We start from the raw sequence: 27,798 nt of genomic DNA, 5'->3' as shown, positions 1-27,798 counted from the left end.
GCCTACTTGCCTATGCGCATTTCTAAGGCAATGTGTGTGAACCCAACCCAAAACAGGCCTGGCTTCCCTGGGAAGTTATTTTCTGTCTCGTTGTTTCCTTCACTTCAGCATCTGGCTGCTCTGTCAGACCCTTGCTTGAATTCTTTGGACCTGCAATGTAAGCAAAGAGCTTCCAGCCTCAGGACATTTCTGCTGATTTAACATCACTGTTTATATGTACCTGCTGTCTCTTCTGCTCATTGTGGGCCAGATGCTACTGCTCTTTTACTCATATTGAATAGTACATCGTACTGAAGAGTTGCCCCAGAAATATTTGTCAAGTCAACTGCTATGTGCTGTGAATGAAGGTCCCCAGATCTGGCATAAACACTGACAGAATGAAACAGAATCCAGTCTGAGCAAAGACTGATAAATCTTTTGTGATGTCTTTCACCTAGATTTCTTAATACCTCTTCTCTCAAACATAACTTTTAATCACATACGCTGAAAATACAGAGAAGCACATTTGCAAATGTGCACATGGGATATTTTACTCAGTGACTTTTATGTTCTTAGATGACAGGCTCTGGGCAGTTACTGAAGTAAGCAATGCAATGCACTTTTAAGAAGCATTGGTCAGTCAGATGAAAATAAGCGTCACCTCCAGATGTACTAACTGCTATGCCATCTGTGATTAAAATTGCTGCTGATACCAGTCTTTATGTGTCTGCCTTTACAGCAGTTACCAAGTCAGAGTTCAGAAGAATCCCTCCATTTAAGAAAGGACAGATGATTGATGGGTGAAGTGCATGATTTTCTCTTGAAACATGAAATATAAATAATTACTATATGTCGTATGTGTAATCACTGCAGTCATGGATAGGAGCATCGGTGATCTCTGCCTACATGGACACTTGTATGGACATTTTAAAAATGTCTTGGCCTTACAAGTTAATGACCAAAAGGAGTATGGGATACACACAGGACACCAGCAACCTGTAAATTAACAGAATGGTGTCTCAGTCAGCCCAGTTAGAGAAATTTTAATTGAGGCATAACTTTTAAAGAGTCTGTTCATCGTTCGGTACGCCTTGTTAACAAAGCAGAATAAACAAAAGGCATAAGGCATAAGGCAAAAGGCATAAGGCATCTGTCTGGTGTCATGTTGATGCCACAGGGACCAGAACCCAGATGTCCCAATTTTGCAAATTCAGCACTATGGTCTTTGTATTGGACCATCTTTTGCATGGATTTTTTATAACAACAACAAAAAAAACATTAATATCAACAATTATTTTTATTATCATTGTATAATTATATTATTATTATTTATTTGTTGTTATAGAATAACGTGTTATATTTTATAATAATAACATATATAGCACAATAAAAATAACGTAACACGTGTTATTCTAAACATAAAATGAGTTATCCTAAAGTGTTATTATTATTGTTATTGTTATTGCTATTATTATTTTATTATTATTAATTATTATTTTATATCAGCCAGAACTGAAGGAGAAATATTATGTATAATTACAGAGCTACGCAGGCTAAATATGTACCTATCAGAATAATTTAATCTCTGGTATTCTCTGTTACTCACCCTCATGTCAGAGCTGTGTCTCCCTCCACCTCAAATCCTTGACTCCTTCCTCTGGCAAGATGTGCAATAGCCAAAGCAGCATAAATCAAAGCCTTGAATAATGAAAATTAGAATAGATTGGAAGTGCCAGATCCTCAAGAGGGAAAAGAAGAAACACAACTATGGGAGATCAGAAGAGTGATTGCAGCTTCATTACAAGGGCTGTTGTGCCATCAGAACAGGTTTTTGCCTGTCACAGGCTGTTTTTATTTTCCAGTGCCTGACTGATGCAGAGCTTGATCTGAAATAAATAAATACTATCTATCCACTTTCTTTATAAATCTCCTCATTGTACTTGCATTTAATGTTTACAGGTCTTCACATTTTTCACGTAAAATATAATTTTATACTTGTGTATCTTTATTGTGAAACGGCAAGAGAGAAGTTGAGGATTGCACAGGAGCTCTTACTGATGTATGTGGAGGTGGGAACAAATTCATCTGTGCCAAAAGGCAGGATAAACTGTGGTGGGGACTTCCATGCATTGCGCTCTCATTGGCAACTGCTTCTTTACTCTGTGTCAGATCTGGACACTAATAACAATCATATGAGTGGTCAAAATACTCCAGGTCTGAATTTTTAAATATATCTTTCATCATTTGACTTAGTATTTAAAAAATAACTTTTTCCTATAGTGTCCACAATATTGTTTTTCTTTTTGATAACTGAAAGTTTTCAAGAGCATATCACTGTGAGATTCAGATTTCAAGAGGGTAATAACAAAATACCTAGAGCATAAAGAGGTTAAAAAAAAAAAAAAAAAGATGCTGGCTGCCTCAATGCCTGTCCTTTATTTGGCAGAACTTTCACTGAGAGCAGATCTCCATACTGCCTTTTTTGGGTTAAAAATAAACAAACAAATAAATAAATATCAATATAAAGATATATATATATAATTTATTTTAATACCTGTGTGTAAAACAATAATTGATCTTCATATTAACAACAGCTATAAATGTTAGGCCCACTGCTTCTACAGCCTGCGCAGTATACTTGTGCATGATATTTAGAAGCTTTAGATATTTCTATCAACATTTGCAGTATAGCTCACAAATTAGTGTGAAGACTTATTCTCCCTGTGCTCTGCAAATAGTAAAGTGCTTCTGGTTATACTTTTCAAGTAGCTGCAGTCTTTAAAGCAGCTTCAGCATCCTTACCCTGAAGTACAGTGAGTGTTTTTCTCCTGTTGACAGAATTTTGAGACTGTAACTCTCACAAGGGGTCCCTCGGATGCCAGTAGGAGATTTTCAGGAGTTTGTTTAAGAGCTTTGTTTAAGTGAGGACTGCAGAAATTGCCTCCTTACCTGGGAACGAGGAGCTCTTTGCATTAACAGTGACTGTCTCCAAACAGCAAGGGGGTGATCCAATTCTCATTTCCCACCTATGTATTTCATCTCTGCGGAGGAAGGTTGCTAATGATATGGCACAGGAATTATTATTTTTAGAAAATGCATAATGTAAGTAAGTGTATATGCACAAGCATGATAAAATCAACTAGTATTTAGTGTCAGCTCACTGTACAGGCAAGTAATGAACAGACTGGGTAGGTTAGTTATGCCTCTGTGGGTGGCACTGTAGTTAACAGAGCTCCGCTGGCTTGCACTGTTGCTGAAGTTTTGTCCCCTAGTCCTGTTAATTATAGCACTTTTACTAAATAGCCAATCTTGGAACACAAAATATTAATTCCATACTTTAAAACAGAAAAAAGTTGTCTAATCTTGATAATTAAGGCAGTGATCACAGAATCACAGTATCACAGAATCACAGAATCGTCTAGGTTGGAAGAGACCTCCAAGATCACCTAGTCCAACCTCTGACATAACACTAACAAGTCCTCCACTAAACCATATCACTAAGCTCAACATCTAAATGTCTTTTAAAGACCTCCAGGGATGGTGACTCAACCACTTCCCTGGGCAGCCCAGTCCAATGACTAACAACCCTTTCAGTAAAGAAGTTCTTCTTAATATCCAACCTAAACCTCCCCTGGCACAACTTTAGCCCATTCCCCCTCGTCCTGACACCAGGCACGTGGGAGAATAGACCAACCCCTACCTCGCTACAGCCTCCTTTAAGGTACCTGTAGAGAGCGATAAGGTCACCCCTGAGCCTCCTCTTCTCCACTGAACAAGCCCAGCTCCCTCAGCCGCTCCTCGTAAGACTTGTTCTCCAGACCCCTCACCAGCTTCGTCGCCCTTCTCTGGACTCTCTCGAGCACCTCCATGTCCTTCTTGTAGCAAGGGGCCCAAAACTGAACACAGTACTCGAGGTGCGGCCTCACCAGAGCCGAGTACAGGGGGACAATCACTTCCCTAGACCTGCTGGCCACACTGCTTCTTATACAAGCCAGGATGCTGTTGGCCTTCTTGGCCACCTGAGCACACTGCTGGCTCATATTCAGCCTACTATCAACCAGTACTCCCAGGTCCTTCTCTGCCAGGCAGCTTTCTAACCACTCATCTCCCAGCCTGTAGCTCTGCTTGGGGTTGTTGCACCCCAGGTGCAGGACCCGGCACTTGGCCTTATTGAACTTCATACAGTTGACCTCAGCCCATTGGTCCAGCCTATCCAGATCCTCCTGAAGAGCCTTCCTACCCTCGAGCAGATCGACACACGCACCTAACTTGGTGTCATCTGCGAACTTACTGAGAGTGCACTCAATCCCCTCATCCAGATCATCGATAAAGATATTAAAGATGACTGGCCCCAGTACTGAGCCCTGGGGGACTCCACTGAACTAGAGCTACAGTAGTGGGCTTCCCACATCAGGTTTGGTCTTTTTTTTTTTTTTTTTTTTTTTTTTTACAGTATGCCTCTTTATTTTTCAGTCATGATAGTGTTTCATTACATATTATGCTTCCTTATTATTGTAAGTATTATAGAATTACTGCTGTCTCTCTTAAAAGAATTTTAGAGCTGAGGGATTTTATTTTCTTTCAGATATACTAATTTATGATAATAAGCACTAGATAACACCTAATAGGAGAGGAAGATAGAAGTTAAACTGCTCAAGCTGCCAGTAACAGTTAATTGTATTAATAAGAAATCAATAAGGAAAATACCAAAACACAGGAAAGTTATTCCTAAATTTATTTTTAAAGACCTCTTCTCAATACAATATTTTATTTTCTATTAGTTAAGAAATTCTAGTAGAAAATAACTGCCTTAATTAAAGCAATTTATTAAAAAACTCCTCATATTTTCCTTAAGAATTCAAAATTATTCATTTCCTCATTTTTTTCCTCTCACTGCAGCTGCTTGATTTAAATTTCTTCAATTTCTTAATAACATTTTAAAAATCTCACTTTTTTGGCTTAATGTTGTTTTGAGAAATGTTGGTGCCAGCTCAAAGATGTACAAGGTGTATATGGAGACACGAAACACAGTGCGAGATCAAATTGGTGGAGGCAAAGCAGAAGATAATAAGAACATATTGTTTTATGAGATAGTGGCAATTTTATAAAAATGCACGTTAGTTCTGTGGTATAGCCCACTAAAGAATAACATAGTGACCCAAAAACCTAGTATCTTTTTACTAAAATAAAGTACATATTTGATTTGCCTGGATTAATTTACTTTTAGAATGCCTTGTAAATTTCTATATAATAGGTAATTTAATTGCTTGTGTGTGTGTGTGTGAATAGGCTGCCATGGGATTTTCCTACAACAGACTGGATTGATTTGCTAAAACTACACTTCCTGAACCTGAAAACTGTATGTCTAGGTTTGGACAGTAGTAATTGTTTGAGACTTCTGTGGAGCTGTCCATATGATTGGGCAAAGTGGGTATATAAGTTTGAAAGCAACACTTGTTCCATTTTTTCCTGCTGAAAATTCTGCAGGTTGATCGGCTTTCTGTTAATATTGGTGCAAAAACATAAGCACTTGTGAAGGTTGAACCATTTTCACAGATGTTTGTGATGGCCTGCGTCAGGGTTTTCACTACAAGGAAATTACTCTGTGGGATGATCGTCTTCAAATTGTCTCTTGGTTTGGTTTCTCTCACCATATGGGGACTTCATGGGGTGGAGTGGCAGTGTTTTGGGGTTACTATTTTCTTACAGTAAGTTTTCCCTTTCCCCAAGAGCATTAGCAAGTACATCCTACCTGTTTATATCCTACTGAGCTTAAATAATGGGCTCAAATGACTGTCTGCAGCAGAGTTTCTGTGAGTGATATATTTTGGGCAGAGCGACTAGCAAATACAGGAGAAAACAGAGAAGTCTGGCAAACCATCACTTACACTAAGCCTGGTGAGAGTGTGTGGGCAGGCAGGCCGTTGTCAGACTGGGTGTGGGACATGCCCACCTTGGTGCAGGCACGAAAACACAAAGAGATGACGGTGCTGCTGTGCTGGAAAGTGGCATTTTGAATAATGGTCAGGGAGAGATGAGGCAAAGAAAAGGAATTGCTGGCTTACAACAATACCAGTACGAACATGTCATTGCAAAAGATGGACAGAACAGACCACAGAGCTGGAGACATTAGTGCTGATACAGCACTTTTTTTTTCTTTTTTTTGGGGGGGGGGGGGCTAGACAAAAACCAAAGACATCCACATGGTGTGGGGAGGATAAGATATTATTAATGAGGTCACTGGTTTATGGTCTCTACTAACTCACTAGCTCTTGAATAGCAGGAGCTAGGTAGGAGAAAGATGGGAGAGAACCTGAAACAATCAACTCTGCTTTCTCAAGAAATAACTCAGTCTCAAAATCTAATTTCTGGTAGCAGCTGAAAGAAAATCATTATAGGATCTAGAGAAGGTCACCCAATATATATATATAAAATTATAGTCCCAGAAAAGTCATCTAGCTTACACTATTTTTCAAACCTGATCCTAAACCAATTAATTATGCCATTCTGTTCTGAGCTAAAATGAGAAACTGGCACCTTTCATTTTGATTTTATGCAAAAATTCATGGGAAAATAAATAGAAACATCAAAATGTTTCCCACTATCATTTCATAGAAAATGTATTTTAAAAACAAAGGAATGTGTTAAGAAGACACAGTTTGAGATAGCCACTGTATTGCTCCAACAACACACAGGCAAACAGGTGAGTGGAAAATTAACAATGTTATGTTGTAGTTTAACCTGGCAGGCAGCTCAGCACCACACAGCTGTTTGCACATCCCCTCTACCCCAGTGTAATGGGGAGAGAATCAAGAAAAAAAATAAAAGCTCATGGGTTGAGATAAAGACAGTTTGATAGGACAGAAAAGGAAGGGAAATAAAACGATGATGATGATATGAAGAATAATTATAGGATGTACAAAATAAGTGAAGCACAATGCAATTTCCCACCACCTGCTGACCGATGCTCAGCCTGTCCCCAAGCAGCTGTCCTCCACCATTCCAGCCAGTCACCCCATATTTATTGTCCAACATGACATTATATGGCATGGAATATCCCTTGGGCCGGTCTGAATCAGCTTTCCTGACTCTGTCCCCTCCCAGCTTCTTGTACACCCCCAGCATCCTATCTGGCAGGGCAGCACGAGAAGCTGAAAAGTCCTTAGCTCTGTGTCAGCAATGTTCTGCAACAACTGAAACACCACTTACCCTAAATCCAAAACACAGCACCATACCAGCTACTATGAGGGAAATTAACTCTACCCCAGATGAAACAAGGACATGTTAGCAAGCTATGCTTGTTTTCTTCAATAAATAGATTAGGGATGGAAACATCCCAGTGCTTTGGGTCAACCTCTGATTTGCCTCTTAAATTCCATTTGTTTAGATGTCAGTCTTCTCATCAGCTGTCTTCCTGTCTAACCCAGTTGTCTTTCTTTAAACTAGCCTACATTTTTGACTGGAGTTCATGAGTAGTTTGCATGTGTTACATGAATTACTAAAGATTGCCCTTTTTGTTCTTTATTTCATCTGTTACGTCTCTGTTTTCTGTTCTTTTCCAGATGTTTTTTAAGGAGCTTTGTTTTATACTCACACACAGGGAGTTTTACACCTTTTTCCTCCCTCTACTTTCTCTTCACTTTCCTACCTCACATCTTGTTCTCTATGGGTATAGGTTCAGCTGCAATAATTTTGCAGAGTGAATGAGATCGAAGACAGTAGCATGATCCTGTTCCCTAATCTTTTGCAAGTTATGCATGTCACATGAGGAGTCCTAAGGCAGAATGAAATAGCTGGCATTTTTGACTTTTAATATGTACTTTGGAAAGTACAATACAAACTTCATTTTCATTTTCTTGTTTTCCTTTTGTCTACTACCACCAAACCTTTCAGTTTCCAGGTCCTGCTACACCAGTTGACTGAAATAGACATATCCCAGTACTATGTTTTTTTTTTGGTTCCCAGAAAAGATGTACCATTGTACTTTATACCATGCCCTTCCATTACACCCAGAGGTATGCTGGAAAAGACAGTCCAGTCTCCAATCCACTGACGTTATTAACCTCCATGGTGCAGGTTCACCATGTCATTTGTACAGTAGAGGTTGTGATGTTGTGGCAGTCTCTGTTATAGAACTTTCATTTGTATTCCTTTTAGAAATATCTGGACAAGAGAAGAGTGTAAAAGCAATCTGTCTCCATCACATTGTGTGCTAAAAGTAACGGCAATTATTTCAAGGACATCAGATTCCAGATGAACAACCTTTTCCTGCCTGTCCCCACACTCTTACAACTCCAGAGAACAACTTACCAGTGGTGGCTGCAATTGCAGCAATACCGTGAATACTAAATTAGACAGAGGGAACTTTAAAAGTTTCCTACATTAAACACTTTATAATGATCCCTGGAATAGAAATAGGAACATACATGTGTCTGCTCCATTCATACCACATTGCCTTAGCAAAGCTTTAGAGTCCAGGGTATTTCCAGGCTCTCTGGACTGCGCCTTATATATTATACCCACCTGATGCAGCCTCTGTGAGTGTCTCTGTGTTAGCCTACTTAGATCAACAGCTTGTCTGCTCAGACTTTGCCACTGCAGAGCTGACAGAGTGTGATTCCTCCCTGGTCATGGTCTTCACCATCCTGGTTTGAGCGGAAGCATTTTTCAGCTGTTGAGATGGGGGTGTTCTTCTCAAATCCCAAGCTGCTTTGAAAATAAAGGAGAGCACAGTCATATATTTTCTGTTTTTTGTCTAATAAAACCTCAATGTTCCATACAGCAAAAGATATTTTTGTGTGTATTTATAAGCAGATTTGAAAAGGGAAAAGGGAAAAGGGAAAGGGAAAGGGAAAGGGGAAGGGGGGAAGGGGAAGGGGAAGGGGAAGGGGAAGGGGAAGGGGAAGGGGGAAGGGGGAAGGGGGAAGGGGGAAGGGGAAGAGAAGGGGGAGGGGGAGGGGAGGGGGAGGGGGAGGGGGAGGGGGAGGGGGAGGGGGAGGGGGGAGGGGGAGGGGGGGGGGAGGGGAGGGAGAGGGAGAGGGAGAGGGAGAGGGAGAGGGAGAGGGAGAAATAAAACCTAACACCTATCTCCTTATCCTTTCCTTTCCTTTCCTTTCCTTCCCTTCCTTCCCTTTCCCTTCCCTTCCCTTCCCTTCCCTTCCCTTCCCTTCCCTTCCCTTCCCTTCCGTTTCCGCTCCTTTCCTTTCCGCTCCTTCCCTTTCCTTCCCTTCCCTTTCCTTTCCTTCCCTTCCCTTTCCTTCCCTTTCCTTCCCTTTCCTTCCCTTCCCTTTCCTTCCCTTTCCTTTCCTGCACTTTCCTTTCCTGCACTTTCCATCTTTCCTTTTTCTTCCTCTGATATGTGTGTGGATTTTCTTTTACTGTTATTGAAGAAGATCCTGGGAGTCATAGGAGAAGTAAAAAGATTAATTGTAAAGCCCTGCTTGCTGCACACTTAGTGTTTTTCAAGAGAGTTTTCCTTGTTGACAATGTTTGAAAAAAATAGTTTTGCTTTCTGTGGCTACTTATAGCTAGCTTCCTTTTATCCTAAAAGAGTGGGAACAACTCTGCCAGTTTATCCTGAAATTATTTAAGAAGTAATTTGTTCTTTTGCCTGGAGAAGGAAAATAGTTCTCAGAATACCTGGAGTTTGTGGGCAATATAAACACCTACACAGATTTACAAGAGCCCTCTGCTGAGCAGAATGGCTTTGTGGTATTTAGGGAAATTATCTGACAGCTGGTACATGGAGCTTCTTTGTGACATGTTACCCTGCTCCTTATTAAAGCAAAAGGTATGGGTCTGTCCAGAAAATAACTAAAGCCTGGGATATTAAAAAGCCCCACAAGAGAAAGGATAATCAAAATATCTTTGGAGTTTGTTGTTTCAGGTCATTACCTTGAGATTTCTTGATGTCCTTTACCTGCTCTGTGATGAGATGCAAAATATTTTATGGTACTGCTTAACTAACTCTCTGCAATGCAGTTCTAGGAACTAACATCATAGTTATAGAATCAGTGAACCACTGGTCTGTTTTTAATGTTGTTGCACACTGAGCTGAGCTGTATTCTGAATTTCTGGATGTAATGTGCTACCAGGCTGTTAACCCAGTTACTTCTGATGTTCTCACAGCATATTCCAAAACCATTATATTCCTTGGGAGCTTCAGCAGTCAGAGAAGAAATCAAGTTTCCAGCTGTTTAACTGGGAAAATTAGTTCTGTTAAAATAATGTTTCATCTGCAAGGAAGAATGATCATATTTTCTTAAAGCAAAAAGTAATAAATGCTGCCTTCTTCCAGAGTTTTGTTTTGTTTTTGTTTCTGTCCTGCAACATATCACAGCACTTTAATGTAATTTAGTTTTCTCCATTTTAATCAGTTTATCCTCTGCCTAACTACAACATTTCTCTGCCTGCCTGTCTTTTCCCTTTATCTTTAGGCAAAATTTTTACAAAATAGGAAAACCAAAAGAAAAACATGCCAAACCAAAGCTGGGTTTTCAATTAAGTCTCCAAACAATACCACCACTAAATAAGAACATCTTGCTGGAGATAATTCTGTTTTGAAAGAGCAAATTTCTTTTTAGATAACTATCTCTTTTTCTATTTTGCTTGGTCAGTACCATCAATAAGGAAAAAGATCACCATATTCTACCCATCCATTTTTCATTCCATGCATTCTGTAGTAAGCAGCATATGATTTTTAGTCAAAGGACTACTGCCCCTTGGTTTGCTGACTTTGTTCTAGTAAGATGGTACCCTCTGTTTCTGAAATGCTCTTTCTCTTTGCCACCTGTCAGGAATGATATATAGCAGACTTAGTGAAATTAGGAGCTTTCAGACACTAGTGAAGCAGCATGTCCCCCCTGCAAATTAACCTAATTTCCTGAGCTTGGCTAAACAGGAGAATCACAAGTCTGACACAAGTGAGAATAGCCAGTTCTCTTGCTTTCCTGTCACTTCCACCAATTTCTTTCTGATATCATGTCTGTTTGGACAGTTTAATAATAATAATAATAATTAATAATAATGATAATAATATTTAAAAAAAAAAAAAAAAAAACACTTCAAAAGTAACACAAGAAACAAAAGTCCAAAGCCACTAATTAAATTGTATTGTTAAAGCCACTTGCTTTCTGGGCAAAATCATGACTTTCTATAAAAGAGGTCATTTCTATAAAAGAGAGCATTTCCCTCGTGGAAATGCTGGCTGTTCTGGCAACATCATTTTTTACTGTGAAAAATTGTCATCTATGCATATGGATTGATGTCCTCTCTAAACAAAGTTATAAAATGTAGTATTCCTAAAGAAGCTTTATGAAAAAACACTCTTTCTGTCAGGTTAAACTTTTTGATAGTGTAATGAATGGAGTGCATTTTGTTAAAATATCTTGTAGTTACCTTGAATCTGAAGTTCAGACTTTTGGTGTGCAAAATGGCCTGTGCTGTGCTGGAAATTTTTCCATACAAGAATCGCAGAGATGGACCATTTTCTTGCATTCAGTAAATGACAAGCAAGTTAAGGAGTGAGCTGGCAAAGTGTTACAAATCTTAATAGGAAATTTAATCTCTCTTGAAAAGGCCAGAGACACAGTGGTGTTCCTTGTCCCTCTTGATCAAGATTTAATCCTATGTTTCTCACAGCAGGAGCTAAACTCATCAAAGAGTTAGGCTTTTGAAACTGACCCTTAGCAGGCAGGCTATTTGTTTTCAATACAAAATGATACAGCTAGGAGTTTTTGTTGTCGTTGTTGTTGTTTTGTGGTTTTGTTTTGTTTGTTGTTGTTTTGTTTGTTTTGTTTCAAAAGTTGTCTGATTTAAATCCCTAAAGGAAATGACCACCCATGGGCTGGAACAATATTGTCTCTTAGATACAAATTAGTCTCTTCTTTGCAACCAAATTGCTAGTGACTGAAGCCTCTGATTTTTCTGTGGATAACAATCATGTTGGTAATATTTTAGAACACCTCTCTATCTAGTACTCTTCAGGAACTAAATTCTCTTTTCTCTTTCCATGGATCCTTTTGATAAGCAGTTGTTTCACAATGCTGAGGTCTTTAACTACACACCCCAGGGTGCATGAAATTATCTCAGATCTCTCTTTTCTCTTGTTTTCTGCCACAGTATTGCCAAATAGCAGCTTGCTTTTATAAGACAATTAAAACAATGGGACCAAACAATTCATCATTTCAGTATTGGTTATAACTGTTTGATGGAAGAGGTCACATGTCAGTATTTGGGGACAGGCGGTTTGCATGGTCAGTTGCTGTTATTGGAAAATGTCAAAATCATGTCTGAAATGATGGATTGTATTGTTCCTTAAAAAGATTTTAGCTGCATGCTAGTCATTATTGGTCTTCAAAAAAAAAATGTTGGCCCTTTAAAAAATCATTTCATTTTGACATACTGCAAAAACTATATGACTCAGCAGAGGGAAATACTCTCTAGATAAAATATCCGTCAGCAACTATTCATTAGTACAATAGTACACAGTATGCAATTCATATCAATAAATCCTGGCTGGCTTTGCCCTTTAGGTAGAAATCTCAGGTCACAAGCAGATTCCATGGGTGAAATCTTGTTTCCACAAAGCAGATCTCCCTTCAATTCTGGTGGCCTCAACTAACGTTTATGTAGACAGGTAGTATTAGTCAACAGTTTACTCCAAAATAAAATGAACAGAGACACGCCTACAGAGCTCCTATGAAATACAGGACCTTTTTCCTCTTGTGAAGAGAATGTATCTTCATAAAATAAATATCTTCTTTGCAGAAAGTTCACCACAGATATCGATGGAAATTTTGTATTAGAGTTCGATAACAATGATAAAAAAATGATAATCAATTTCTTTGACAAGTCCTTTGGACTACTTACTCTAAATAGGTGGGAAATGTCCTGACTTGGCAGGACATTCGTCTTATATGTGTAACATCCAACCTGTAACTTTCACTTCTGCAATGATTATAAAAAAATACCTAACCACTAATTTCATCTTGCCTGTGTTGCATTCCCTCATGATACTGGTAATAGTTACAGGGGAAGTCTTCACAGCAGCATTTTAGGGAAGCATATGAGACTGATTTTATGAGATTTTGGAATCTCTTGCTTTCATAGACTTCAGTTGGAACAGTTAGAGCTCAACACTTTCAAAAATTGAATTAGATGCTCTGTTATGTTTAGTGGGATGCTGCTGGAAATGATTTATATTTTCATGTTATCTATCACCTTAAGGGAATAATAAAGTATATTACCAGGTGATTGGACTGCAGTACACTGGGAACTCCCTACTGTATTTTATTCAGTACACTTTTAGATTGAAACATGCCAGCTGGTTCAGAGTATTTAGAAGAATTACATTTTGTCAAAGGATAAAAAATAGAGTATGGTATCCCATTGCAATGCCAGGTAGAATTTAAAATATTGGAATTTAATTACCCAAGTTATATAGGGTAGCAGTTCTCTATCTCCTTTAATCCAGCTCATTATCATTAGAGAGAAGAGACTTCTGAGTCAAACACAATTGCTGGTAATTAACTGCTGGTGATACTAGTGGTCTCTGGGGGCAGTTTTATCCAGCCTATGTAATGCTAAAAGAGAAAGACCCAAAACATAACCATTTAAAGGAATAAGAGGGAAATTAAAAAAAAAAAAAAATCTTCTTTAGAGAAGGTCCTTCACATCACTTTAAATCAATTACTGAGACACTTTGCAATAATATATAGTTGAGGCCTAGTATTTTGCAGGCGATACTTTGCAGCAATACAAGGGAGTTTAGTGCATCTGAACTCTCTACTCCAAAATAAAACCCACTAATGGAAAGGATACCTTCTGGAAGGAGCAAACTGTCTTAAAACTCTTGTTTGTCTTCTGAGGAGAGAAAAAACACCAAGACGAGTTTATCTTATGAAATCTGCAGAAGACCTTTGTCTCCTTCTCCATAGAAGCAAATTCTGCATAATTTTAGATGGACAGTGATCAGTCAGCCAGCAGTTATTACGTATAGTTAGGCATGTTAAAGAAATCTTGGAATACATCCCCAGCCATGACGTTTGACACAAGCAGAAACCAAAGCTAAATATTTTCTTTATATTATTCCCAAGAAAGAGCATTTTAAGCTTTATAATATAAGCCAAATGTTAAATCCTGGTTTCTTGTAATTATAATATAACACACTTTTCTACAGCTCTAGGAAAAAAAATAAAAAAAAAAATGAGGAGAGTAACTTTTACTATGTTATTGAACAAGAATCTAAATGAAAACAAGATTTCCTCTTAAGATTTTCATAGAATCATAGAATATCCCAATTTGGAAGGGACCCACAAGGATCATTGAGTCCAACTCCTGGTTCTGTACAGGATCACTCAAAAATCAGACCCTATGTCTGAGAGCATTGTCCAAACACTTCTTGAACTCCAGCAGGTTTGGTGCTATGACCACTTCCCTGGGGAGCCTATCCCAGTGCCCAGCCACTCTCTTGGTGAAGAACCTTTTCCTAATATCCAACCTGAACCCCTGATGCAGCTTCATGCTGTTCCCTTTGGTTCTGTTGCTGGTCACCAGAGAAAAGAGATCAGCATAATAATTTCCTGAGTTTCTAGTATTTTACAGACCAAGCAGTCTGTGTGTGCTTCTTCCCTGTGACTGGTTGGTGGGGCAGGTGTGAAGAGTCTTGTCTCCATTTCTCTACGTAACAGGAAGTGTTGTCACATTGTCTTTATATAGAAAGAGTGAATGGTGACTGCTTTTTTCTCATCAAAAAGGGGAAAGAAAAAAAAGAAAAAAAAAAAAGAAAAAAAGAAAAAAAAAGATGTTCAGGTCAAAAAATAATGAATGGCTGACCCACTTGCCAATTTTTATGTATCAGGGCTTTCTAGTGCCTGCTTTTCAACGTGTAGTCGACTTGTTTGTGTACAGCTGTACAACTTATCCTAAAGTTACCTGTCAAGGTTTGCTTCTCCACTCATGTATACATAACCACAGAAGATATCTGTGAGGCATGATGTCTCTAGGAATTATGCCTTAGGGTTATTTTTTCTTTAATTTTCTTTCACCCATTAAACAAACAAATAAACAAAAAAAACTAACAGATGAGCACAACTTACTTAAACAGATTGCCTTTGCACAGAGCCTGAAAAACTAACAAACTTAAGCTGCAAATCAGTAGGGGGGGATGAATTTCAAATAGATGTCTATTTGTTCAAAGTGTCCTGCTGTCACTCCCTGATGGGGCATGCTAAAGACTTGCCAGGAGTGTATCACCACACAATTTAATCACCACGTTGGTCAGTTGTTTGCATAGAAGAGTAAAGTGGCATTTACTTCCTCTGTGCACTTCAGCATACCCATCTGTAGAATGCATAGCATGCTGTAAAATTCATATAATGCCTTGCAGGGGTTTTGTAAAGCTAAGTTAATTAATGTCAAGCAGTCAGCTAAAATTTGCTCTTTAAGTGGAATTAATTTATCTAAACTTTTACAGGAAGAAGATTTCTTAACATTTTTTTTATAAAGCTCCTATAGTCATCATGCTGGCCATTTATTATTTATACATCAAAACTAAGCTGTAGGAAAGAAATAGGCAAGCCAGAAAGCTTGAAAATAATAACCCTAGCTTGGGAGAGAGGTCTCACTAGGGACAAAAAAAAAGAAGTACAGGGTCAGTGGAACAAAAGAAGAGTTTATGACATTGTGGTTGCATATTTGGCAACGGTAAGAAATGATACTGGATAGTCATCATTCTCTCACAACATCTAATCCTCCTAGGAAATAAATACATGATTTGGGTTTGGAATGATTCTTGCTCAACACATAGACAAGAATCTGACCATCTCTGAGACAAACTGTGAAATCTCCTTTATAAAGCTTTCCTGGTCAACCAAGGACACCTTTCATAATTATTTCTTACTTTCTTCAACATCCCTGCAAAGCAGAGCAGACATCCATCATATTTATTCAGAGATGATTAGGACATGAAAGAAATCAGAAATGTTGTAATTCCTGCTGGGGGTCTCTGCCTTGATTTTGCAATTTTCAGAGAAGCTACTGAGTAAGGAAGGTGTAAAGTGACTGCTACTTATCATATGCTGAAATGAAAGGCATATGACACTTCTTGCCCACGTGTATTAAGCTGTACAATGGTTGAAGAGGGTTAGTAAAAGAAACAAAGTAGCTTGCCTGTCACAAAAGAAATGGTAAAGGATTCATCAAGTCTTGGACTCTTCAGCACGCTGAGGATGAAGAGGAGCTCCCCCACCCACTGGAGGCAGTGCTGTCTTCATAAGTTCATGGTTCGACACCATGGATCTCCAGGTGGGTCAAGATTATAGAGATACACCAACCTGGAGGACTCCATGCTGTTGAGCTGTTCACAAGCAGCGGAAGCAAAACATCTTCTCAGCTACCAGGTTACCTTCCCTGTCTGCCTCTGGAGCACTTCTGACTGCATGTTTGCACACTATTTGGAGGAAATTACCCATGGAGAAAACCAAAAGCTTTCCACAAATGACATGAAGGATCAAACCATCTCTCTGTTGAGGACTAATATACAATCAATACACGTAGACATATGTATATAGCTGATATACAGATAAGGAAATTTCCAGATTGTTAGCAAGCATATGTATGTGTGTGCATGCATGCTTGCTTCTAAAATGGAATTTCTTTGATTTTTCTGTGAATGCTGTAAATTTCCATTCACTGTTAAAGGGACAGGCTGAATGAGCAAATGATGTCCTCTGTGACAAAATTAAAATATTATATGGGTAGTTTTCTAAAGCAAAAATCTGGCATGTTCTGAAAGGGTATGCCTACACTATCAAAAAGTAACAGGTATGAACCTATTCTCAAGCCCATGCCTGCCTTCCATTCACAATTACCTGTCATGACATTAGGATCTTTATTTAGATTAATCTATGATTTTAGGTTAATTATAGATTTAGATTAAACTGTGAATGAGCCCAAACTCATTCCCAGCCCCTGGACAGACTCAAACTCTTGTCTAATGTGACCAGAATGCGATGAGGCTGAGCATGCTACATTTCCAGAACACCAGAAAATTATGAAATACAGTTTTTTGCATGTATAGAGTGGACATTTGAGTTATAAACACCAGTGTGGACGGAAAATTCTGAAGTCATGAGCATCCTTGTATCTATTTTTGATGCCTCTTCTCAACTGGCTTTGTAGACATACCTATGGAGGATCGTGCCTTCTGCATGGTAGTAAATATTTATAACATTAGTTTGGTTCAATACTGATTCCTTAGTTGTTGTCATTCTGGAAGAAGGGAATTAGCTCAGAGCAGAAGACAGATTTTCAAAGACATTGGTGTGTTGAATCACTCTCACGTGATCCCTGAGAGCACTAAGGCACTTTAAGGAGGTTGACAATGAACTACAGCAAATCCCTATTGCTCTCAGGAATCATCAATGGTAAAACTTAGCCCATGCTTACTGGATTTATATACATTTTGTATTCACTACACAGCACTTCTATTTGAGAGGTTGAGTAGGAGGTTTGACGAGAATAAACATGAGCAAGTACCCTATAAAGAAGGAAGTATTCTTATGCATACTGCACTGAACTGCAATTTAAATATATCTGGGCTGCTGCTGATGAGCAATTTAAAAGTGATAGATTTTTCACAGACCTCTTTTGCTTTCCATAAGGCTTTCCTCTTTTCTTTAGGGGGAGTGAGAGAATTCTTTGAGAAAACAAACAAACAAACAAAAAAAACTTTCAGAGATGAACAATGCATCTGCATCATACAGTATTGACTGTGACATGGCTGCGAGTTACCATGGAATTGCAAGCTGTCTTGCTCTATTTTGCTAAGGCTGTTCCATGTGTTATGAATTGGTATGGGATACACAGCTGAGTAGCCATTTGTTGTATTCTTTCACCCAAGCCCTTAAAGCTCTTGGTAATGATTGAGAAGAGAGGGAAGCTGATAACCAGGGAGATAGAGACAGTGTATTCCTCACTATCAAGTGCCCTATTAGCATACTGCTGAGCTGACAGAGGGGTAAGAGCCCTCTCCAAGCAATGTACGATAGTTCCACTTGCCAGCAGCAGTTGGAGAGCAAAAAAAGCACATGGGGTGTCACTTTTCTGTTGGTGACCTAATGTCATAAAGGAAACTTTCTAGACTCTAGCAGTCACCGAATCATTATTAAACAGTCATTTTAATCAGGAACAAATGAGTGCTCCCACTTATTCAAAAGAGCTTTGTCATGTAGTGTGTTAAATTCTGGATGTGTGAGTGGAATGAGCTCAAACAGATTCCTGATGCTTTGAAAATAATGTTCACCCAGTAATGTTTCTTTCATTGTCCTCAGACAAATTCTGGAGCAGAGTGGAATCTTACTGAGACAGAGCGGCTCAGGTCTGTCTGATCCATCCATCTAGACATGTGCAAGAGGCAGTAATGATTGCCTGTTTCTCTTGCCTTCTAAAGAAAATGTATTCCTACTCCCTCAGGTTCCTTTAAGAAACTCAGCTCTAACTTTTATGGGTTTGGGGCTCTTTTTCCCCCTTATTTATGGTTTTTATTTTTAGACTGTGCTGAATTACAATACACCATGACAGCTGATATTCACGTGTTATAGCTGTAGCTTTAACTCCAGTTGCTCTCTGCCTCATTGCAGTGGTCTCTTAAAAATGCAACCATACTTAGAAAGTAAATTACATTTCTAACTAAAGGGGAAAAAAATGACCATTTTCATTGTTTATAAGAAATCACATGGCATATGGATATTTGTTAACAGGCTATGTATTTCCAGCTGGCATGTTTAGTTTGCAAAGTGTAATGGATACTAAAAACTGACTAATCAAGTTGCCCTTTTCCACCCACTGATTTTATAAGGTTTATAAATCCATCGTTTCCATTCTGGTATTGTTGAATAAATAGTACAGCATCTGTTTGAAACTGGTCCATATAAAGCTGGGTACACCAAACTGTAAAAGTGATCTGTCAGACTAAGTCAATTTAATAGTGCAAGAAGTATGCTTTTAAATATTTTCAGCATAATAGCAGAAAAGCACTTTAATAGTGGTTAGAATTCCCTTTTTTTCCTTTTCTCTCTTTTCCTTGTAGACAGATGGAAAGAAAAAGTAGAATCAGCTGAAGGAAATCTTGTCATCTTCTAGGTTGTAAGGTTATAGAGTAAAGGTTTTAAGTTATGTAACCAGCACCACAGTAAGGTTTAGTGTCTTTCTTCACCAGAAGCACAAGCCACTTAGCACATGGGACAATAAACAACAACACAGGAACCTTTACACAATAATGATGTTTTATCTTAACGTTGGCTGGGTCTTTTTGATTGCTTCTTACAAACATCAGATATGAAATCAGACTTACTTCAGCCTGGGAAACCTCTCAAAATTAGTCTTGCTGAAGATTGTCCCTCACTAAGCATCTTTTAAAATAAAACATTTGGTTCTTCTCAATTCCTTCCAGATGTTGGAATGCTTTGATACAGCAGAATGAAGAATGGAAACTTCCTTTCAAAATATTAGATACTATCATTACCTGATTCACAGAACTAGGACTTTTTTGGGGGGAGGAAAAGGAGGAGAATGAATATTGACTCATGTTAAAATTGCAAGATCTGACAGTACTAGATTTTGCATCTGATTTATAAAGATTTTTTTTTTTTTTCATGCTGGATTATTATTATCATTTTCAGAAGGGAAAGAAAAACCATAAATAAAGATGAGTTCTCTGCAATGACTTCTTCCTCCAGCTGGGACTGCTGAGAAGATTAAAATTTATTTGTTGCTCAATATTACTTATTGGATAAGGAAATTAACACTTTTTTGAAGGACTTCAGTAAGATGAAAAGCCAGTTTTAAATAGGAACAGAATGTATTCACAAGTTGGATTATTGCTCTGCCTTTCTTTCTATAGTTGCATTAGAAAAGTAGCCATCTTATTGCTGTGTTTTCTGCTCAGAAAGCAACCGTGACTATGCTCCTGCTCATGTATGCTCCTTTCTACTTCTTATTACAGAATCCACAACACAGATTGCTCTTTTAAAGGTTAGATGACAGTAGAGATCCTGCACTAAATTCCCAGCCTTAGATAATATATGTCTACTCATGCTTGCTGCCTTCCTGAAGATGTACAAGAGGAGGTCTGTTGCTCCTCTGTTTCAAAGATGTTCATTACAGGCATTCCTCAGCAAGTGCTTTGATGGGCTGTGATGGAGCAATATCATTACCCTAAAGGAACAAAACAACGTAACGCTACACCGTTAATGTAGTCTGCGCCTAAAGTGTGAAAAAAGCATTTCTTCATCCACATTATGTATGTGTCCTTGAAGATTTCTGCTTCGTTTACTGACCAAACCAAGATTTTCTATTGTTAGCAATGCAGAGCTATTACAATCTGAAAGAATGAGCTGTGCTCTGTTCTGATGTATGCACCATCAGCAAAATTGTCAGCTACATCTTAGTCACTGTGCTCTTATTATAGGAGGTTTTAGACATGAGGCTGGGTTTGCAGGGCTTGCAGACACTCAGACTGTCTTTTTATTTGCATACTGAGCAAATAAGGTATAGCAAATACTATACATAAAACAGCAAATATGGACTAGAACCCTACTCTTGTTATTTTTACAGTGTGGGTATTGTGGTTACTACCAATCTTTGGAGTGAGGAGGAAAAGTCCCATTATAACTGTGCTTTGTTTCTAGAACTGCCCCTCATCTCATTGCCACCAACTGTGAGTTCTGTCTTGCGTATGTAATGTTGAGAAGGAAACAAAACCTTTTGCTTGAAAGCTTTCTAACCACAGGCTAGAGGATTGACATTTTACCTGATAATAGCCAAAGAAATCTATGCACTTTAAGAGCCCTTGCTAATGTCAAAGAAAATGAATAATAGCTTTACTATTTAGTAAATGCCAAGCCTTTCATAACAGAGTTGTGATGGTGTCTTTTGATTGTAGCGGGAAGTTTCACAACTGAAATTTACTTGGTCCAGTGAGGTACTCCAGTTTAGTTATGGAGATGAGACACCAATTAGGTGTTATAGACTACACGAAAGTTAAGCTTCTAGTCTATAAGATCTCACCAGGGTTTTTCTGCTTTGCAGTCTTCCGACTTTGCAGTCTTCAGACTGCTTTGCATGTCTTCTCTTTCCAGCCCTAAGCCCCAATGAATATTAGTTTCACCTGCAGAGCAGTACCTTCCCATAGCCCTTGATATAAGGTTTGTGATGAAGAATAAAGAACAAGGAGTGACGGGCAGAATACCTTACTGACTGAGACACACTGACAGTTTTAGCCCACCAGGCAGTGGGTAATAATGGCAGCTCAAAAAACAACAAATCAGGCCAGAATATCCATCATTGTATTTTGCCCAGCAATTTTTATTGTGAGATAAGAGACTTGAAATCTATTGTGAATGCTCCTATTTGTTCTATGCACCTTCAAAAGGCCTCAGATCAAGCCAACGTGTAAATGATAGCATGATTACCTGGAGCTTTACAGAGTAAGGAAATAACAGGGCTTGCACCTCTGAAACTTTGTTAGGCTGTTGTTTCTAATGGCCTGTCCCTGCAGGCATCTGAAGGTCTCCTTACTTCAGAAGGCAATGGATTTTGATAGGAATGGAGAAGCCTGGTTTACTTCTAAAAAACTCTTCCACCTTACAGATCTCTGTGCTTGCTGACTGGTGGGACATAGCAATCTGTTTTTTTAGGACTGGAGTTTACATTATAGAGGTTTTATTCCCAAGTAGCTGTAAGGAGTTTTGTTGTTTGGATGTTGACACAGAAGGATACCCTTTTAGGTAGCAAACATAGATTCCTGAGGAAGGTTTGCCCTGCCTAACTGCTTAAATTGTGAGAAGAAACTGTCTCCTATGCAGAAAATAATGATGGACAGGGGAGTCGTGAGGCCAAGTGCTTTCTACTTTATCATCAAGTAGGTTGAGTGCTCCCAGAGGATACTGTCAGAGAAACAGATGTTCTGGTGGTGTGCAGGATGTGCGTCTTTCCCTTGGTACTTGGAGAGAAGAGATCTTGCTGGTTCTTCTCTTTTCCCACCACATTTGTTGAGGTTTTAAATTTTTCAGTGGAAGTGTTAAGTGGAAATTAGTTGATTTCAGCAGGAGTTTTATCAGCAAGTCTAGGTGTATCTGTGAAGAACTTGCTATGCATTTCTACAGTGGCAAGCATTTCAGTAACCTCTGCTTCTGACAAAAATAAATAAATAAATACGATGTTTATGAGCTGGGGCCCTAAGCCTGGAACATATCCAAATACCCCGCATGGTATTTGCTAAAGTACTGTCTCAGTTGTAAGATACAGAAGAAACTGCATGTTTGGATTAGCATTTATTTATTTATTTATTTATTTATTTATTCCCCCTATCAGACAAAGATATCACCCAAAGTGCTGTACTTAATTCCTGTTTAATTCAGGGTGCTTGCTAGAGGAGCATTCAAAGTTCTAAAGAAAATTTCCCTTGTTCTGGATGCTGAACCAACAGACAGTTCCGGCTCAGCTCCAGACAGCTTAGTTCCCTGGATATTAAAGCTCCACAAGGAAATTATTTCAGAAATAAGCAGATAACTGATGCCCCACTGAGATAGTGTTGTTGGTAATCTTAGTCCCCCTTTCCAACTTAATGATCTCTGTGCCTCTGAGATGTTCAATTTGGAAACTGATATGGAGATAGAAGAAGTTGTGGTGCTAGTGTTTTTAGTTTGTTGTTTGTTTTCCTTTTTTTTTTTTTTTACTTTTTTTCAACTCATTATTGTATAAAATTAAGATATGCTGCAGTTGCATTTGCATTGTTTATCAGATATAACTATATTTACCTATGTATAAAAGTGTCTGATATGTCTGAGTTATTTTTCCAACTGAGAAACGAGCTTTCAAATTATTAAATACTATATAAAGATTTATTTGATCACATATTAATTTTAAAATAAATCCATCTAAGAACATAATTTCTGGCAATGAAGTTTAGATTTCTAACTTCTTTTTCTGATGGAAGGCCCAAAATCTGAGTTATGAGAAAATGACTTTTCAAAAGCTACAGATTTTTTAAAATGCTTTGAATTGGGCTAGTAGTTTGTATAGCTCTACTTTTATCAATCTTTTCTCTGAAAATGCTAAAGCTTGCCTCACTGATAAGACTTCAGACTGTATTTCTCCATGTGGTTTTAGGGTATCCTAAAAGAAAGTTGCTATAATAAAATACTGCAGAATTACAAAAACTTACAAAATGTCTTTTTCCACTCCAAAACAGGTGAGTTCCATCTTACAAAGCCAGACAGATTTAACTTTATAGTGTAGTTAAGCTTCATGTACTTTCTTAATGTATGTATACTGACAATTTCTGGAGTTCACAGTTTTCTCCTGTTGTGAATGACTGCTTTGAATTCCCTATATTCATGATAGTCTTTCCAAAATGGGCATATATTATATATTGAGTGTAATGCCAAGAATATGATTTTAGAAGTTCTGTCAGTAAAAAAAAAAAAAAAAAAAGAGAGAGAGAGAGAAAGAGAGAGAGAACAACGAACAACAAGAATAAAAAAGTCACAGGGCATAACTCACCTTTGTTATGCCCTGTGGCATTTTACAAGTATTGGAACCGGCATTTGAATTTAGATTCCAAAGATCTATGCAAGAAGTTTTACATTATTTTCTTTTACTCTTTGACCCATTTAACTCTTTATTTGATATTGGCAAAAATATTAAGGCAGTGCAGTAAAAGTACAAAGTGACTTGATTTAAAAACATAAATAGATGAATGCTTGTATTTCTAGATTGTATCTAAAGATAAATGACTTAAGTAGAAATCACTTTAAGTCAAAAGGCTTTATATCTTTAGCCAGTCCTAATGTCAGTCTCAGTAACTGTTACATGACACAGCTCCTTACAATCAATAGAATGACAATTTGCTGTTGCTAAGATGATATCCCATGTTGATGGGATTTCCAGATGATTTCCAGCAGCTCAGAAATTATGGGGAGCCCTGTGTAGAGCCTTTTTTTTCCAATGACTGCAAGTCATTTCAGTAATTTTTAGAACATCAAATGATGCAATGAATAATTTCCTCAGACTATGTCAACATGATGACAAACTTGATCACAGCTACACCACGTTTTGTTGTTGTTGTTATTCTCATTTTACTGCTCCACTACCACCACATTTGCAGCCAGAATTAAATTCATTCTTTTATAGAAACATTGTATGTTGGTTTTACTAATATTCAGATCTTCTCCATTTTCTTTGCGAACCTGGTTTTCATTTCCTCTATATAACACTTCATCCTTGTCTTTATTAAATTTTATCTTATTGATTTCAGACTTTTTTTTTTTCCAGTGTATTGGATTGTTTTAAATTCTGATCTTTATTCTAGGTGCTTATCATTGTTATCCACCTGAACATTGTTGATGACTGTGAATGGTCTTTCTCTTTAACATATAAAACACTAAAAAATAATTTGAAATATGTCCAATGTAGGAGAGGTCTGTGCAAGGTTCCATTTCATGCACACTTCCAAGTTTGGCACAAAGGGCTACTTAGCAGACTCTAAGAATGCACATTTTCAGTTTTCTTGGTTTCTTCTCATTCCCTTCTTTTAGTCATACTAGCCCATTCCCTGACACATGCAGAACAGGATCCACTCCATCATATAGATATCCATCTTAGTCATCAAGGCCTATGAAGTAGGTAAAATTAATCCCTCCTAATAGTAAGAGGAGATGAACACCACCACAAATATTTGTAGATATACACAGATGCAGACAACTTTTTACTCACTTCTTCTAGTCATAAATATATGACTATTGCTATTAGCATTTCCCGGGGCTTTGGGTAGAGGGATTGTCAAATTTGAGAAGCCCTCTGTAGTTTGACTTCATCTCACCCTCTGAAAGAAGTCCAACTGAAAGTCCACGTTGTGGTTTCTTCACAGTAGTATAGTAAGGCTACTACTGCTTTTTCCTTTGTAATTGACCTTTCTAAGGAGAGTGTTAAATCACTGTTCCTTGGTATCTGTATTACAATGTAATATATTATCTCATTAATGTTCCCTATTGCTCAGGCCTCTCTTAATATATTCTTTTCACCTTTTCTTTCTGCTCTTGTATCAATAAAAAAGCAGAAAAATAGCTTTTTCTTCAAACTTGAAAATTGGTATTGCTTTCTCCTGTTTTGGTTCCAGATATCCTGAGAATACCACTCATGAAAATATCCCCTTGAAGAAAGAGCTTAAATAGATGCCTAATAGTAATCCTGGGTTTTAAGTCAAATTTACAGTGTCAGATTTCATAGCTAAGGGGAAAACAACTCCTTCTGTCCTCTCATTCCTTTGATGAAATGCACACACCAGAAAACATGACAAAAAACTGTGTCATTGTACAATGCTGTCCATCAATATCCTGTTCACGGCCAGTTCGAGAGATATGTTCCTAAAATTTGACATGTAACTTTAAGTGTTTTCCTGAATAAGTAACTGCTTGAGTGTTTTTCCAAATCAAAGCTCAAGCCTACTTGCATTATTTTTCCATCTGCTCTGTTATTTCCAATTTTCACAGTGTCATTTCTAAGCTATTTATGTTCTTGAATTAATAAATATGTTAAATAAAATTAAATCAAGCAGCACTCCTAGTAGCCACATTAGAGGATGTGTCTCCACAGATCAGACATCACAGAAATGTCATCTTTACTTGCAGTCCTTTGTCTCCCTTTAGTCCATTGACAACAGTGTTCATATTTAAGTAATTTAAGTGGTGCTTCTGGGGAGAGCAACATTTTGTGGGAATCTATTTTAGATACTGCAACAATTTAAGCCTTCATTTTGGAAAATTATTTGATATTGTTTCTCCAAGAGCATCACATGCAAAATTAATATGCAGATCAGGCATATAACATGAATAAATAATAATAATACAAAATCTTTTCTGTTTCCTTTTACCCTCCCCTACCTGTAGATGTTGAAACAAGGCTCTGGTACTCCTTAAATAAACTGTGGAACTACATGGTGTCAATGTACACCATTGTAACCATGTAACTCTTTCCAGTTAAGACCAAAATTTGTTACTCTAGTACAGGGGCTAAGATGAAGAGGAGAAAAAATGCATGAGTATGAGAGGGAGAAAAAGGATGAGAGCCTTGGGGAAGTGGGATGAGCTACTGCTTCTGTCAAGAGCTGCCACTATGGGAGTAACTGTTTTTAGGTGTCTTTTTTCTTTCCCCCAGCATCAGCAACCTGGGATTTCCAGATTTGTGACATGGGCAAAGCAGGCAGAAAACCTGAGCTGTGTTGCTGCTCTAGTTATCTGACAGTACAGGCAGTGGGTGGTTCTGCCTGTCACTGAACCTGTCCTTAAGAGTTTGACCACCAAACACTTGTTAGATGGATATCGAGCTGGTTAAAACAATATCGCCATCTAGTAAAGGCAGGATCCAGCCCAGATTCCAGAACATGAAACATGCAAATTCTCACACAGCTGGCAAAAGACAGGGCCCTGCTGGCACTGCTGTGATACGTTTTAGCAGGTTGGGAATAAGCAAACAGTCTGATTCTAGTGTAAGCACCAGATGCTCAGGCTCAGCTCAGGCTGTAGAGATGATAAGGCAGAGTACCAGATCTATTTATAACTGTAACCTTTAGAGCATTTATTTTCAGGACTAAGCTAAGCAACGTGATAACACCATGGGGCTGCATCTCAGTGCAGTGCAGGGGTAGTAGTGTAACACAGTGTCACAGTGGCATGGTATGTCATATGCTGGTTCATATCAGTTACAGATAGAAAACAATACTGCCAAGCGCTCTGGGGGCAGGATGCAGTCTCCTCTTGGAGTTATTAGCAGATATTAAAATGATACTACACTCAAGTGTACTTAAAAGCATTAGAATTAGCAAGAGCATCCTGAAGCAGAGCAAGAAAGTAAGTTTTTAATGGTATTTCATTCTTCCATCAATATCCTCTATCAACATCTACTGTATACCTTTCCTGAGGTAGAACTGATGTTGATCTGATGAAAGTAGAGATAGATAACAGAGCTCTGTTATTTAATTATGTGCTTGTAACAGCAATTTTTTTTCTTTAAGTTTTGTTAGTTTGAAAAACGGCAAAGGAAAAAAAAACATTAGGCTTCCTCTATCAACAGGTGGAGGTCTTTCTTCCTTCACATGACAAGAACAAGGATTTTCGCTAGTCTTAGACTGCTTCCAGATACTGTGTGGCCAGAAATGGACTGAGACTTCTGAAGCTTTAAACACAGGGTAATTCACCAACTACAATCATTGGACAAATCCTCCAAGGAAAACTTGTTCTATGTCGGTAAAAGCCACAGAACATCTCATTTTCCGTTTTTTTTTTTTTTTTTTTTTTTTTTTCCTGGTTTTCACCTTTTATCTCCATTTTTCATGTATTTCATCCTCTCCTTTTTTCCTCTTTTTCTCCTTCACCTTCCTTCCTCTCTCTCCATTTTCAGTTTTCTACCATCATATGCTTCCCATTGCCTTTACTCTTTCTGAAAGTTTCAGTCCTTAGATAGGGAAAGAACGTATGCTCTCACAGAAGGTACTCAAAACAGCTTAGAGGCATCCAGCAAGTTACAAGGCAAAAGCACTCAGATGCCAGTATTCAGCCAGGATAGGAAAGCTACTCACTGCAATTCAGCTCCTGTGCCCCCAGAGACCTGCAGTGATTTCAGTGCCTGTACCCCTGGTGGAGACCAATCAAGGCACAACCAGTGACCTCATCAGATTGCTGTTAGGTTTCATTAATCATAGAAACTTCCAGAGATGTAATTGCAGAATAAAGTACCACCTTCTGCAGGACAGCCTGTGTT

At 38.2% G+C, this 27,798-nt stretch overlaps 1 protein-coding gene across 3 annotated transcripts in view; it reads left to right on the top strand.

The window, feature by feature from the left end:
• The window catches only part of CHRM2 (cholinergic receptor muscarinic 2), a 103,867-nt gene that overhangs the window by 18,602 nt on the left and 57,467 nt on the right, over positions 1–27,798 (top strand). The window contains exon 1 of one of the 3 annotated variants that reach the window (XM_040561372.1): positions 27,114–27,226. The exons of the other annotated variants lie outside the window; for them this stretch is intronic. The gene's annotated coding sequence lies outside the window, so the exon portion shown is untranslated. Of the gene's footprint in view, positions 1–27,113; positions 27,227–27,798 lie in introns of those variants that run through there. 3 annotated transcript variants of the gene reach the window in all.

This window comes from Cygnus olor, chromosome 1, assembly GCF_009769625.2.
Source record: "Cygnus olor isolate bCygOlo1 chromosome 1, bCygOlo1.pri.v2, whole genome shotgun sequence".
In the NCBI taxonomy this organism is placed as follows: Eukaryota; Metazoa; Chordata; class Aves; order Anseriformes; family Anatidae; genus Cygnus; species Cygnus olor.
This window is presented reverse-complemented; position numbering and strand designations above follow the sequence as displayed.